The sequence below is a fragment of the Lissotriton helveticus genome, chromosome 4_1 (genome assembly GCF_964261635.1).
Source record: "Lissotriton helveticus chromosome 4_1, aLisHel1.1, whole genome shotgun sequence".
Classification (NCBI taxonomy): domain Eukaryota; kingdom Metazoa; phylum Chordata; class Amphibia; order Caudata; family Salamandridae; genus Lissotriton; species Lissotriton helveticus.
In genome coordinates, this window is record NC_136063.1 from 1,594,801,083 (window position 1) to 1,594,816,247 (window position 15,165).

General features: G+C 44.6%; 1 long non-coding RNA gene across 1 annotated transcript in view; it reads right to left on the minus strand.

The window, feature by feature from the left end:
• Window positions 1-211: 211 nt before the first annotated feature.
• The window catches only part of LOC144827612 (uncharacterized), an 81,051-nt gene continuing 66,097 nt past the window's right edge, over window positions 212-15,165 (minus strand). Inside the window, exon 3 of the long non-coding RNA XR_013610268.1 lies at window positions 212-319. This is a non-coding gene — a long non-coding RNA (uncharacterized LOC144827612). The remainder of the gene's footprint in view (window positions 320-15,165) is intronic.

The window sequence follows — 15,165 nt, forward strand, 5'->3', positions numbered from 1 at the left end:
TGGTTCTTCCAGTCCCCCACTGGTGTTACTCTCTGCTGTTTTTGGGTAGGGCTTCTCTGTTAAAGACTAAGGTTTTTTGTTTTGTATAGGGATTTGCTGTAAGGACTGGGATGTCTTAGAGCAGGGACACTCCGTTGGAGTAACCAAGTGCTTTATAAACTTTAATTTTAATCTCTCTTTAATCTATTTTTACTGTCAATACAGAAAATACCTGTTTGGCTCTTTTTCCTTCGCCTCTCCCACTTTCTCTGGGCCCAGCATCATTTCCCAGAACTGTACAGCCCTTTCTCCATCCAATGCCAGCACAAGAATTGGACCGCTATAAAATGAATAAAGACATGTCAACTGGAAAAAAACACTCATAGTAATAAAATATAGAAAACAAACTATAAAAAATGCTGTTCTTATTATGTATCACTCGTGTTACAGTCAGTTGGCTTAAAAAATGCAACAGCTTTACTGTGTTATTACTTAACTAATAGGCCTGACAACTCGTAAGAGGCATGCACACGACTCAAGAAAGAAACAGAAAGGTACTGTTTAAAATCACATACAGTGGAGCGGATACCGTGGTTGCATGCCCATACCAATCACTGCCTTTAGAGATCTTAATGCATGCTTTCAGTGCTCCTGCCTAATTCTCTTTTTATTTCTTGGCTGCCCTGTTGTTTCAAAAACGTAATACATGCTTAGAATGTTTGCATCAGTCCCTTGCCCATGTTTGGATGGATTTATTGCCCATCTCAGGTCTCGGCTCTTGATTCAATGACTCTCTATTTGCATGCGCGTCCTGCTCGGGAGCATTCAGATCTGGTTGGATGAGTTGTATCCTTCCTCCCTTGACTTAAGGGGACTCCTTTTTTCTTTACATTTCAGGACTTAGTAGGAATACATGTCCTTTCTCAGTTTCTCCCTCATCCTTCTTATTTCACTTGAGAACCAGGCATTCTGACTTATCTGGCTCTCTCAAAGTAGTACTCTGCTCCTCTCCCACTGCTCCTTGATACTCCCCGCTCCCAGTGCCCACTTTGCGTTTTCAATGTATATTTTATCAATATTAAGACAGCCTGGCAGTTGTGCTACTGCTTGTTTACATCTTCTTTTTTGCCCTGCAGGACACTTTCTGTTTTACTTTTATTTTACCATTCATAAATGGCCATCAGACCGGAAATGGCTGCCGGTGCATCATGATAAGGCAGAGAGATGTCTCCCACTGCTACTGTGAAGCATTACAAGAAAGGAAAAATAAAATTATAACGCAATTTTTTCATTTTATTATTCGCTGCTACTTCAGCATGAGGGCGGAGCTGCACTGCTGACAGAGCAGGGGAGGAGTGGTGGGCATGCTAAATTGCGCTTGATGCGCATTGATCGGCCCACTTGGGCTGGCCAAACAGTCATGCGCACTTTAGCATGTTCATCATGCAGGCTGCATTACAGCCTGATTGGAGAACATGCCCAGGTCCACAGTCCCTGTCTGAGAGCTGAACCAGATCAATCGCAGCGTCGCATTGCAACGTTGTGATTTGTTTAGGGGAGCCAATCACAACGCTGCATTGTAGCGTTGTGATTGGCTCAGGGAAGCATGGCTGCTTTGTGTTCAGCAGAGGAGTGACAACATGGGACTGAGCGGCGAGGAGGTAAGTGAATTTTTTGTTTTTCTTACAATTATACCTCCTCACCCCCTGGCTCTCCCGCCACCACCCCTGATCCGTGCTTGCCGCCATTGCTTGCAGACATATGCATATAAATTGGTCACAATCTTGGAATGGCTTCAGGCGTAAGCATGCACTGCAATGCATGCACATACATATGTCATGGTGAGTGCATATGCATCTTTGATCCTCTTGGAATGGTACTCATTTAATAGAAAGCTCCTTCCAAGATGACCTTGCGTGCATGCCCATGCATGCTTAAATATATGCATGTGTAATCACACATCTTGATGCAGTGGCAGTTACTTTGGCTGTAGCTAAAACCAATGCAAAGAATAGGTAGGTCTTTTACTTATAAGACCTATTGGCTTTGCCAATATTTTTTATGAAACGTCAGGTTGCTGTGTAGTGCGACAGTTAGTATAGTATGTGACAAAGTTAGGATTTAAAGTACGGTAGTTTATTTAAAGATAACATTTTCCTTATCCCAGCATCTATTCCAATTTGATACCTTTTTGGGATATGTGTTAACGAACCATACAATTTTACTTATCTGGGCCAAGTAAAAAATCCCATTTGTGTGTTTGTTTCTCCTCAAAGAAATGAACATTTAGTGTAGTACACCTTGTACAACTCTCTGTTAAGTTGCATACACTAACTATGGGGTCACCTTCTTCCCTATCTGGTGGGATATTTGCCTGTATTGTTCTTTGTTCCCAGAGAGCAATAGGATTATAGTGTATAAGGTCTCAATATGTATCCATTTCCTCAGGTGCACAGAAACCCATCCATTGTCTCTTGGGGCCACCATAGGACAAGCTCACGACCCTCAGTGCACACCAGGCCGACTTGACCCAATGTCAGTATTTATACAGTTTTGAATAGGCAGTAAGACTATATATGAGAACCAGTGATGACATTTCTGCAGGGCTACACGTCACCGCCACCTGACCCCATTCTTCACCCAGCTGATACCTGACTGCTTGATTGCATTCAGGTCGGAAGTTCCGTTTGTCCAGCAGAGTACTTCTCAATGTCAGGGGTGGGGATCTTCAACACTCGTTTCTCCTTCAGTGCTTTACCGGTACAGTTAGGCCCAAGGTGCCACCTCCCGGAGACCACTGCCCTCGCTCCATCTCTGAAAGCACAAAATTATGCAGCACTCACTGCTTTCTCCAGCATCAAGGCTGCTCCATCACTGTGAGTCCAATCTCGGCCCCTTCATATTCAATGTATCACCACCAGTTTGCTACATTCGTGCTCATGGACACTGTTGTTGGAAGATATGTCCGGATTCTCCCAGGGTCATGCGGAGAAAGGGAATCATGTATTCTAAATATTACACAATCCTATGGGTGCAACATACAGGGTTGTGTTCTAATAGTCATGCACTACAGCCACCTCTTGTCCCTGTAATCGCCATCCCTCCCACTGTTTTTGAGAGCCTGCTTTTATCGTTTTAAAAACCCTCTACTAGTTCAGGCAAACATTAGGCTCAGGTGTAGATGGCCCAAAGAGATCGCACTGGTTCGAGGAGCAAATGAGTTCAATGTTCCTTTTTAAAATAGTTTCAAGAGGGCATGCAAGGCTTGTCCACATGCCTTAGTATTTTGTTGCCCTGGTGCAGACTAAGCCCTGCAGTTCACCTGCTTTGTTTGTGTGGAGGAGGATAGGCCCTGCTATCATGGCTTAACTATTCTTTTCAGAGGGAACCCCCACGATGGCCACACTTAGGACAAGGGGGCATATTACCAACAACTAGCGATAATTATCGCTATGTTGGTTTAGCGGCGATATTTTTATTGCCGAGCTGCGACGATTTTTATCGCTTAGGAACCTTGCTATTATCAAGGTACATCTCCTACGCGATAAAAATCGGCCGAAATAGATGAATATCGCTGAAAAGTCAGCGATATTCATGCATTACCGAGCTAATGCTCATAGCCATGTTATCCACCTACCATTGGATAACATGGCTAAGAACTGCTCAGGGGCAGGTGTTAGCTTTTGGAGATATTCATGCTTAGCGTGAATATCTCCAAAAGTTGGTAATAGCGATGTTAGCGACTGTTTCCAGTCGCTAACATCTTGGCACGCCCACTTTGCATGTCATTAGTGATAAATTTCACTGACATGCAAAGCGGGGCCCAAGATGGTCGCTATCTCCTACTAGCTGTCGCTAACTGGTGTTAGCGACAGCTAGGTAATAGGGAGATAATTTTATCTCCGCTTTCTTGGCTTTTAAAGCCAAAAAAGCAGAGATAAACCCCCTTGATAATACGCCCCAAGATTTGTTAGACAGTCATAGGGACGTGGCTTGTGTGGCAGCACCTGACTCTGGTAGCACACAGCTCTTGACCGACAGCAAACCGGTGCTTGGCAGGCACAATTGCGGCTGAGTTCTTCACAGTGGTGACTTTAACCCCTTCGACGCTCATGACGAGCTGGGCTCGTCATGCAGTAGCCTCCTGCTACGCTCATGACGAGCCCAGCTCGTCATGAATAATGGTAATCATGATTTTCCAGCACAGGGGAAAAATCCCCATAGCATTCAAAAGGTTAATGTAGTTGCCGCCTCAGTGGCTATCATGATTCTCCACTTTGGCAGCGACTCGACTTTGTTCTCATCGTTGGTAGCACCAGGCTCTTAAACCCAAGAAAGATTGCTGGGCAACACGGACATACACACTCATATTCATGAACTGCACAGAAAGAACAAGAGCCCCTTTTACAGCATGGGTCACTCTTGGATTTCTCTGTTGAGTTGTTAGCTTTCTCAGGGATTCTTCATGCTGAGACCATGCTCGGGTTTTTCTCCTAGACATTCTCTCCTCCTGCAGGGCCAGACAAATACCTTTCCTCTGCAGCAGAATGTGCTGACTTCGAGAAATGTTCCCTCGCCTTTGGGAAACTGGCTGTTAGGCAGATACCAGCCCTGGTCATACAGCAACTCTCCGAATACTCTGTAAAGGCCTCTGTTACATGTTCAAGAAGAACTTGAGACTGCCACGAAGTGGGGTGGATCCCTCTTTCATACCCATTTTCCACACAGGGGATATGAATCTGCTGTTTAAGACTCCAGCACTGGTTTGGGTTAGTTCTCTTTCAGGTGTCATTTCCAGGCTGTTCTCGAGACACAACCTTTGTGCAAATGATGTTGCTCACAGCAGGTGTCAATGGCCAGGCTCCAAGAAGGAGTACCCAAAACAGGGACACAATGAAGTGTGAGTTCTCTGCACATGGCTTTTATCTGCCTTAATGAAGCAATAATTAGGGACAGGCAAAATAGCTGTCCTTGCCTCAAAACTTCTGCACCATGAACAACAAAAACTGTAGTTCCATCGCTCACCCCTAACATCCACCAAATGACAGTGCCCAGGATGAACTAATCAGAAATCCTTTGCTAACAAGGCCTTCATGCACTTTCTAAGGCTAGTCCTGTATCCACTCTCTTCACACCAGTGTCGGGTAGATCATTTTTACTGTTTGAGGAAGCTATTCTCACCCTCCATCCTGAACATCCAAAATGAATTCCACTGGATCCCGCAAAAAGTCCTACTATGATACATAATCAATACACATAATCTAAATACACACATGCTGGACATACAAACAGAATGCCAGGTCAAGGTTCCAGATTTCTCATGACAGTGGAAATTTACATGAGCGGGGGTCAATAGAAAAGACTCTGATGATTCACACAGAGAAAGAGGTTTGCTCACTATACAGATGAACAAAACACAGTACACTGCCACCACTGTTTTAGGTGATGCACCTGGGGCATGTGAAGTAGTTCACCTATTATCAGGGCATCCTTGAGGCTCCCAACTAGGTCGAAGGATAGATGCTGGACATTGCATTGTAAGGCGGGAACCTTAGGCCTCTGTTCACACACAAGATTAGTGTGACATCAGGGCCTAAATAAAAGACAGGATACCAGTTTCACATTCAACCCAGTACTCAGGCCAGTGGTGCACAACAGTTTATCATTCAGCCGGACATCCCTGTCCCAACAATGGCTATCTTCTGTTTTGTGTTATGATATTGCTGCCTGGTAGAAATTGGGTTTCTGGTTGGCAGATGGATGCACCCTGTCTAAGCAGGAAGCACAGTCCTAGTTAAGGGATGTAAAATTCACACTAAAAGGTAACCTGTGCTCACCCTCTGGTAGCTTCGCAGAGAGCAGTCAAGCAAAACTTAAGAGGCAACGTGAAAAGTATTTGTGCAGTACGATACATAGTAACACAATGGAAACACTACAAAAAGATCAACTTAGAACAATAGATATGATTTTTATTAATACAACAAGACCAAACGACAAAAATTCAATGGGTCGAAGTCGAGATATGCATGTTTAATGATTGTGGGCCACATTTATGAGGGCCCTTGCGCCGCTAGAACATCACTTTTTGTGGCGTTCCATGAAGCATTTTAGAGGCAGCACTAAGCCCCTTTTTTTGGCTTGATGCTGCCTCGTAAATATTGTTCCCTATAATGCAGTTTTCTCCGTTAATGGGGCATGCGATGGGTGTTGCTGGGGGCGTTTCCAGCAACATCCATTGCTTTTTGACATGCCCCAGATTTACCAGAAATAGTAAATCTGTAGCAGCAGCAAAAACTTATGCCTCCCCAGTGGAGCCATAATGGAGGCACAACTTTCTCCTTTTTCTATGTGTGCTGTTTTCTACAGCACTCATCGAAAGAGGAAAAAGCATCTTGTGATTGTTTTTTTATGCAGGAAAGTTTCCCTTCCAGAATAAAAATAATCATCCCTGCAACACAGGGACCCATGCACCGTGGTGCAAAGGTGCCTGCCTTGGTGCATGGCAGCCGATTGTGCGCCGGACCAGGGGAAAAGGACAGGAATGTGTCGTATCTGATATATATGTAAGCTGTGTGGTTTTAGGTTTAAACCTATAATAACTGATAAAATCCCACCAGAAGGGAAATAGCCCTCACCAGTGTAAACATAAAAACACTGAAAAAAAACCTGCACAACTACATACGAAGTGCCATTCAAAGACAGGAAAAGGAGAGTGAAAGATTCATTTTTATTTCTTCCTGAAGGCGCCAATACAATGCAACTTTGTTATATAAGGTAGCGGTAAGAAAGACTGGGCTAACGTTATTCTGCTTGAGTTTTGTTGTTTAGGGATGTCACTAAAATATTGTTTCTTCTTCCTCTTTTCAATTTTGTGTTCTTTGGTCTAAAGATACAGGGGTTAGAAGCCTGTTTTAGATGTTGTTTATTTAATTTATAAACTGTATCACTAAGTTGCTGGTTCTCAGTCCTAGAGGCCATGAATGCTATATTATCCATTTGCTTAGTGATGATGCCAAAGGCAAGAAATGTGAGGATCTTTGGTCAAATATTGATAGTGATTTGAAAAAAAGTACACTCTACCGCATTCTTAGATTTATACAGGAAAGCATGACTGCTGTAGTGGACATGATAAAAAAACTAGAGTCTGAAAACACTCTTGTCTACCAAGTGTTCAGCGTAGTTGGTGTTGATGTGAAACATCTCCTTGAGAGCAGGCTGGGCGACACTTTTAGTATCTTTGGCACTGCAACATATTCCATGTTAGAATGCTTACCACTTGGTAAACGAAGAAATGTTGAGGACCAATTCAGGAACTTTAATTTAACAATGTATGAGAAATAGCCCTTTACCAACCATGGCATTTGAAGTCAATGAATCCTCACGGTGGTACTCTGCAAAAGTTATAGATCCCTTCCGTTGCAGAGAATCACAATATTCAGGTGCACCAGTATTGGCATGGAAATCTATGTAAGTGGCTAGAGTTAGCAAATTGTATACTTGCTATTTTGGCATTGCCTGTCTTATGTGCCAGTGTTGAGAGAGCCTTTTCATAGATAAATGTTTACATGGGAAAGAAAGAGTGAGTGTGCATGGCCAAAGATTCATTGAAGAAGCATTGTTTGGTGTACTACGATAAGTTTGATTTGTAAAAATGTATTTGGACCTCATTTACACTGTACGTACACTGTCTATATACCATGCACTATCGCTTCAGAAAGCAAGCAATAATAAAAGCAAAAAGTTCCTTAAACACCAGAAAAACACTGTTTCTGTTGTTTTTAATGGCGCAAAAATGGGTGCCACTGTTTGTTTAAGGTATTGAAATCACTTGAAAACACTAAAAAACCCCACCAGAATTTACCAAAAATAGAAACTGAAAACAGGAAAACCTCTATAAATGGCACATTCCTGCCCTTTTCTTTTGCCGTAGAGCAGTGCAGCAGGAAGGTCTGCGGTGCTGACCTACAGCAAAACCTCATTAATGAGGCTCAGTATGTAAAAATAGCCATTGGAAGCAATAAGCACCTATGACGATTATCTGGTTGCGCTAGACATGGGGAAAGTAAAGAGTTCAGGCCGACCACGATGGAGCATGAGCCAGATACAGGAGCCACACATGTCCGCCTAACAAAGTACCTTGATCCTGGTACCAATAGGGAGATGCTGGGTGCAGCTGAGCAATGCGTCGGTCTTGATACCGCAGTCAAGGTGATGTGTCAATTTTCTCCAGCAGTGGTGGCGATGCGATGGTTCCGAAGAGGGTGCTCTGAACTGAGAGTCTTTGGTTCCATAGATGATGCACTTGGTTTCTCCTTGCAGTCGAGGGGATAAGTCGATCTTCCCACACTACAGCTGTGGCAATGGATTGGTTCCGATGTGCCGGTTCTTTAAGGCGACCCGGTCACATTTCAATTCTGCCACTTTTTTATTCTGAGCAGATTTATGCACCCTAAAGATTTAATCCTTGGGTGTTTTGAGTATTTTTATCGTGTATAAGTTACATCACTTTGTAAACTTTTCAAGTCGTCAGAGGTTTTACATGTTCCCCATACAGAAACAAAAATTCACTACATACAAATTATATATACACATTTCACATCAAAAAGAGACAATTGGAATACAAATATACATTAACACTTCACATTACAATTTCTACATTGTATTTTCTACAAACCTATTCTAAGTTGTACCCTACTAACTAATTTTCACACCAGTCCTACGCTAATTTATTTTTGTCTAATAGAGGACTGGTCTCACAAGGGCATGCAGTCTGTATTAAGAGACGTTGTTTCGTTGACTATGCATACCAGTAGGTATACAACATTTTAGTTATGGCCCTTTGCGAGTTGAGTGTTCGTAAACAAGCCGAACAAGCTAAGCCGACGCGTTTCCAAGCCCGTTTCTTATTCGTCGGGCTTTTCTTCAGGGCTATTAGTTGGGTGCCTATGTAAAAACAATGGGGAACACGATTCAGTGTATGACCTTAACTTTTTGTCATCTAAGTAATATGAATCATTAGTACACCATGTTACCTTTTCTGAGTATGTGTACAGATCTGTTCTGGTCGAATAGGGCTCTTGGCTGGCGATTACGTTGTTCTGCAGAGGTGAAGAGCACATAATGTGTCTGGTTTTAGTGAGGGGCATTGAGTCACTACGTTCTTATTACTGTTGTGGCATCAGGACATGTATTGATTTTCGTTAGTCGTGGATACGGCAGCAGGTTGCCTTTTATCTTTTGTTGCACAGTTGCTAAGGGAGCGGCGGCGGGAGCTGCAAACTGTTAAAGAAGGAGTTTTCAATAGATATTAATGATAGTATGAGGGTCTCTGTGGGGGATTTCTCCATTACTGATAGCTACTTACTTGGTTTTTCAGCACGGAGGCTGACCGCCAGACTTTTGTTTAAGGGCGTCACCTTTTCTCGCCAGGACTTTTATTTGACCGCGTTCGCTGAAAGGTTAAGAATTATGGAATTTAAGTCGCATTCTCTACATGTTGGATTCATTACCCCACTCGTACAAATCGTTACCTTTGAATTCCTTTTAGCTCAAGTTGTTCTTGCCTGCTCCCGTGTTGAATGGATGTTTGGTGTTCCGATCACATGGCCATTTCAAACCTGCTCATATCATGTGACTTGGTGATTGTGGGAGATGTAGTCCTGATGCTCGTTTCATTTGGGGTCATTTACGGAGGGCAGAGTCGGGAATTCAAATTTCAGATTGTTCATTTAAACCTACACTCACGCAGTTAAATTTCATGATGGGAAGGAGACAGTGGCAGTGTCCCCGACCCGCTTAGGCGATTGGCTTGTACCTGGGCAGTTAAGAGCTTGAGAGCGCTATTTTTAAAAAACGTTATTATTTAGCAATGATATTGTGCATTTAAAACTGTGTCTTTTTAAAAATCAGTAATGATATTGTGCATTTGAAACTGTGCCTTTTTAAAATTCATTCTCCCCTCGCACTACACGCCACTACTGATTACCGGAGCCGCCTCCCTGACACTCCTTGTGGGAACCTGTAGGCACTTCCGGTCGGCCGGCACGAAGAGCGGTTAGCGCTCTAGTCACTGACTTCCTCCGGGCTATTTAGGCGGAGCAGGGGCGCATTTCGCTGTGGGAAGGAGACAGTGGCAGTGTCCCGACCCGCTTAGGCGATTGGCTTGTACCTGGGCAGTTAAGAGCTTGAGAGCGCTATTTTTAAAAAACGTTATTATTTAGCAATGATATTGTGCATTTAAAACTGTGTCTTTTTAAAAATCAGTAATGATATTGTGTATTTGAAACTGTGCCATTTTAAAATTCATTCTCCCCTCGCACTACACGCCACTACTGATTACCGGAGCCGCCTCCCTGACACTCCTTGTGGGAACCTGTAGGCACTTCCGGTCGGCCGGCACGAAGAGCGGTTAGCGCTCTAGTCACCGACTTCCTCCGGGCTATTTAGGCGGAGCAGGGGCGCATTTTGCTGTGGGAAGGAGACAGTGGCAGTGTCCCCGACCCGCTTAGGCGATTGGCTTGTACCTGGGCAGTTAAGAGCTTGAGAGCGCTATTTTTAATAAACGTTATTATTTAGCAATGATATTGTGCATTTAAAACTGTGTCTTTTTAAAAATCAGTAATGATATTGTGCATTTGAAACTGTGCCTTTTTAAAATTCATTCTCCCCTCGCACTACACGCCACTACTGATTACCGGAGCCGCCTCCCTGACACTCCTTGTGGGAACCTGTAGGCACTTCCGGTCGGCCGGCACGAAGAGCGGTTAGCGCTCTAGTCACCGACTTCCTCCGGGCTATTTAGGCGGAGCAGGGGCGCATTTCGCTGTGGGAAGGAGACAGTGGCAGTGTCCCGACCCGCTTAGGCGATTGGCTTGTACCTGGGCAGTTAAGAGCTTGAGAGCGCTATTTTAAAAAAACGTTATTATTTAGCAATGATATTGTGCATTTAAAACTGTGTCTTTTTAAAAATCAGTAATGATATTGTGTATTTGAAACTGTGCCATTTTAAAATTCATTCTCCCCTCGCACTACACGCCACTACTGATTACCGGAGCCGCCTCCCTGACACTCCTTGTGGGAACCTGTAGGCACTTCCGGTCGGCCGGCACGAAGAGCGGTTAGCGCTCTAGTCACCGACTTCCTCCGGGCTATTTAGGCGGAGCAGGGGCGCATTTTGCTGTGGGAAGGAGACAGTGGCAGTGTCCCCGACCCGCTTAGGCGATTGGCTTGTACCTGGGCAGTTAAGAGCTTGAGAGCGCTATTTTTAATAAACGTTATTATTTAGCAATGATATTGTGCATTTAAAACTGTGTCTTTTTAAAAATCAGTAATGATATTGTGCATTTGAAACTGTGCCTTTTTAAAATTCATTCTCCCCTCGCACTACACGCCACTACTGATTACCGGAGCCGCCTCCCTGACACTCCTTGTGGGAACCTGTAGGCACTTCCGGTCGGCCGGCACGAAGAGCGGTTAGCGCTCTAGTCACCGACTTCCTCCGGGCTATTTAGGCGGAGCAGGGGCGCATTTCGCTGTGGGAAGGAGACAGTGGCAGTGTCCCCGACCCGCTTAGGCGATTGGCTTGTACCTGGGCAGTTAAGAGCTTGAGAGCGCTATTTTTAAAAAACGTTATTATTTAGCAATGATATTGTGCATTTAAAACTGTGTCTTTTTAAAAATCAGTAATGATATTGTGCATTTGAAACTGTGCCTTTTTAAAATTCATTCTCCCCTCGCACTACACGCCACTACTGATTACCGGAGACGCCTCCCTGACACTCCTTGTGGGAACCTGTAGGCACTTCCGGTCGGCCGGCACGAAGAGCGGTTAGCGCTCTAGTCACCGACTTCCTCCGGGCTATTTAGGCGGAGCAGGGGCGCATTTCGCTGTGGGAAGGAGACAGTGGCAGTGTCCCCGACCCGCTTAGGCGATTGGCTTGTACCTGGGCAGTTAAGAGCTTGAGAGCGCTATTTTTAAAAAAATTTATTATTTAGCAATGATATTGTGCATTTAAAACTGTGTCTTTTTAAAAATCAGTAATGATATTGTGCATTTGAAACTGTGCCTTTTTAAAATTCATTCTCCCCTCGCACTACACGCCACTACTGATTACCGGAGCCGCCTCCCTGACACTCCTTGTGGGAACCTGTAGGCACTTCTGGTCGGCCGGCACGAAGAGCGGTTAGCGCTCTAGTCACCGACTTCCTCCGGGCTATTTAGGCGGAGCAGGGGCGCATTTCGCTGTGGGAAGGAGACAGTGGCAGTGTCCCCGACCCGCTTAGGCGATTGGCTTGTACCTGGGCAGTTAAGAGCTTGAGAGCGCTATTTTTAATAAACGTTATTATTTAGCAATGATATTGTGCATTTAAAACTGTGTCTTTTTAAAAATCAGTAATGATATTGTGCATTTGAAACTGTGCCTTTTTAAAATTCATTCTCCCCTCGCACTACACGCCACTACTGATTACCGGAGCCGCCTCCCTGACACTCCTTGTGGGAACCTGTAGGCACTTCCGGTCGGCCGGCACGAAGAGCGGTTAGCGCTCTAGTCACCGACTTCCTCCGGGCTATTTAGGCGGAGCAGGGGCGCATTTCGCTGTGGGAAGGAGACAGTGGCAGTGTCCCCGACCCGCTTAGGCGATTGGCTTGTACCTGGGCAGTTAAGAGCTTGAGAGCGCTATTTTAAAAAAACGTTATTATTTAGCAATGATATTGTGCATTTAAAACTGTGTCTTTTTAAAAATCAGTAATGATATTGTGCATTTGAAACTGTGCCTTTTTAAAATTCATTCTCCCCTCGCACTACACGCCACTACTGATTACCGGAGCCGCCTCCCTGACACTCCTTGTGGGAACCTGTAGGCACTTCCGGTCGGCCGGCACGAAGAGCGGTTAGCGCTCTAGTCACCGACTTCCTCCGGGCTATTTAGGCGGAGCAGGGGCGCATTTCGCTGTGGGAAGGAGACAGTGGCAGTGTCCCCGACCCGCTTAGGCGATTGGCTTGTACCTGGGCAGTTAAGAGCTTGAGAGCGCTATTTTTAAAAAACGTTATTATTTAGCAATGATATTGTGCATTTAATACTGTGTCTTTCTAAAAATCAGTAATGATATTGTGCATTTGAAACTGTGCCTTTTTAAAATTCATTCTCCCCTCGCACTACACGCCACTACTGATTACCGGAGCCGCCTCCCTGACACTCCTTGTGGGAACCTGTAGGCACTTCCGGTCGGCCGGCACGAAGAGCAGTTAGCGCTCTAGTCACCGACTTCCTCCGGGCTATTTAGCCCTCGCAGTATTACGAGCGCGCAGCTACCGCGCGCAGCCCCGCCGAAGACCCGCCAAAGAGCTGCCCGTCTGCGCCCGTCCGCGACTGGACGGGGCGGAGGGGCTAGGGCTCTTAGGTCATGGACTATTGTAATGTAGGTACACGCTTTATCACCTATTCTGCCAGTTCCCTGTGCCAGCTACAACCCACGAGCTACTGTGCAACACGATTATCCTGTCAGCTACTTGAGGGTGGCTTTTCATGTCGGCAATGTGGTTTTCAATCTATTGGGCCAATTAATAGCTCCCATCTTAATGTCACCACATCCGTTTCTCCCTTAGAACTTAAATGCCTTCTCCTCAATGTACGGTCTCTTCCCAAACACCAACTTCAGATCTGGGATTTGATTTTCTCCCAGAAACCTGATATATGTTTTTTTACGGAAACGTGGATGAAGCCTCATACTACAGCGGCTATAGCATTAGGGGTCCCAGTAGGGTATAAAATCATACATGTGGATAGGCCAATTAAAACAGGAGGTGGATTAGCTATCATATTTAAAGATACTTTTAAGATAGCAATATTAGAACAAAGCCTCACCCCCCTCCTGGAAGTTATGGTATTCAAAATCAGCCTAGCAAGTAATATCTCATGGAAGGGCGCACTATTATATCGCCCGCCGGGGCAGAATCCTGATTTTGCCCTGTCGCTTCTGGAATTACTGGCCCCCCATGTTAGAGCTAAGGAGGACTTTTTTCTCCTTGGTGACTTTAATGTTCATATGGACAACCCTGAAGACCCTGAATCAATAAAATTAACAACAGATCTAGCCAATCTTGGTTTGGAGTTAAAAAACAGTGGGGCTACTCATACAGCGGGTCACACTCTCGACTCTATTTTTTCCAATTGCACTAAAGTCAGGTGCCTTCCAGCCACAGAAATTCATTGGACAGACCATTTCTTGATTGAGTTCTATCTGGCAGGACCTGTCAAATGTCAACCCAAAATATCACTTCCCTCCACTTATCGTCGCCAATGGCATAAAATATCAGTGGAAAATCTGCGTGAACATTGGCAACAGCCTCACTTTTCTGAAGTAGACTCGGCTGAAGCGGCTTTGGAAAAATACAATAACTCTATCAAATTAGCTATTGACACCATTGCCCCGTTAAAACTTCGCAAACAGTTTCCACCCACTAAAAAGGAAAAGTGGTATACCTCTGATCTTAGGATGGAAAAACAAAAATGTAGAAGACTAGAAAAAGCGTGGAGGAAATCTAAACATGAGCAAGAAAGGAAAATGTTTTTAGAAGCTCAGTTAAGCTATTATAGACATATAAAACGTGCAAGGAAAAATGATTTATCGTTGCAGCTTGACGAGGCAGGTAGCTGTTCGAGGGAACTATTTAAAATCCTACTAAGTTTTGTAAAGCCGTCAGCTAGTGAGAGCCCAGACGATGCCTCACAGACACTGTGCGACGAGATCTCAATGTTTTTTGAGGATAAAATACAATTGATTTATAATAAAATCATTGTTTCCCAAGGCACAGAAACCTGGTCTTCCCCCCCAGATGTTTCTTCTGTACACACAAAAAACACCTTTCTCACTATTCCGCCAGTCAGTGATGCAGATCTTCCACTCCTCATCAACCACATGAAAACTGGCTCCCCAAATGATCACCTTCCTGCCAAAATGGTGCCTCCCTTGGTCTCCATTCTGGGACCCGCCATTCAGTCAGTTATGAATATCTCACTGGCGAAAGTACAAGTCCCGAGAGAATGGAAGATAGCGGTGTAAACCCTATTAAAAAGAAGACGGCTTCCCCCTGGACTGACTTTTCCAACCTCCGGCCCATCTCCCTTCTCCCCTACATCGGTAAAATGACAGAGAAGCACGTGAACATCCACCTATCGAATCAC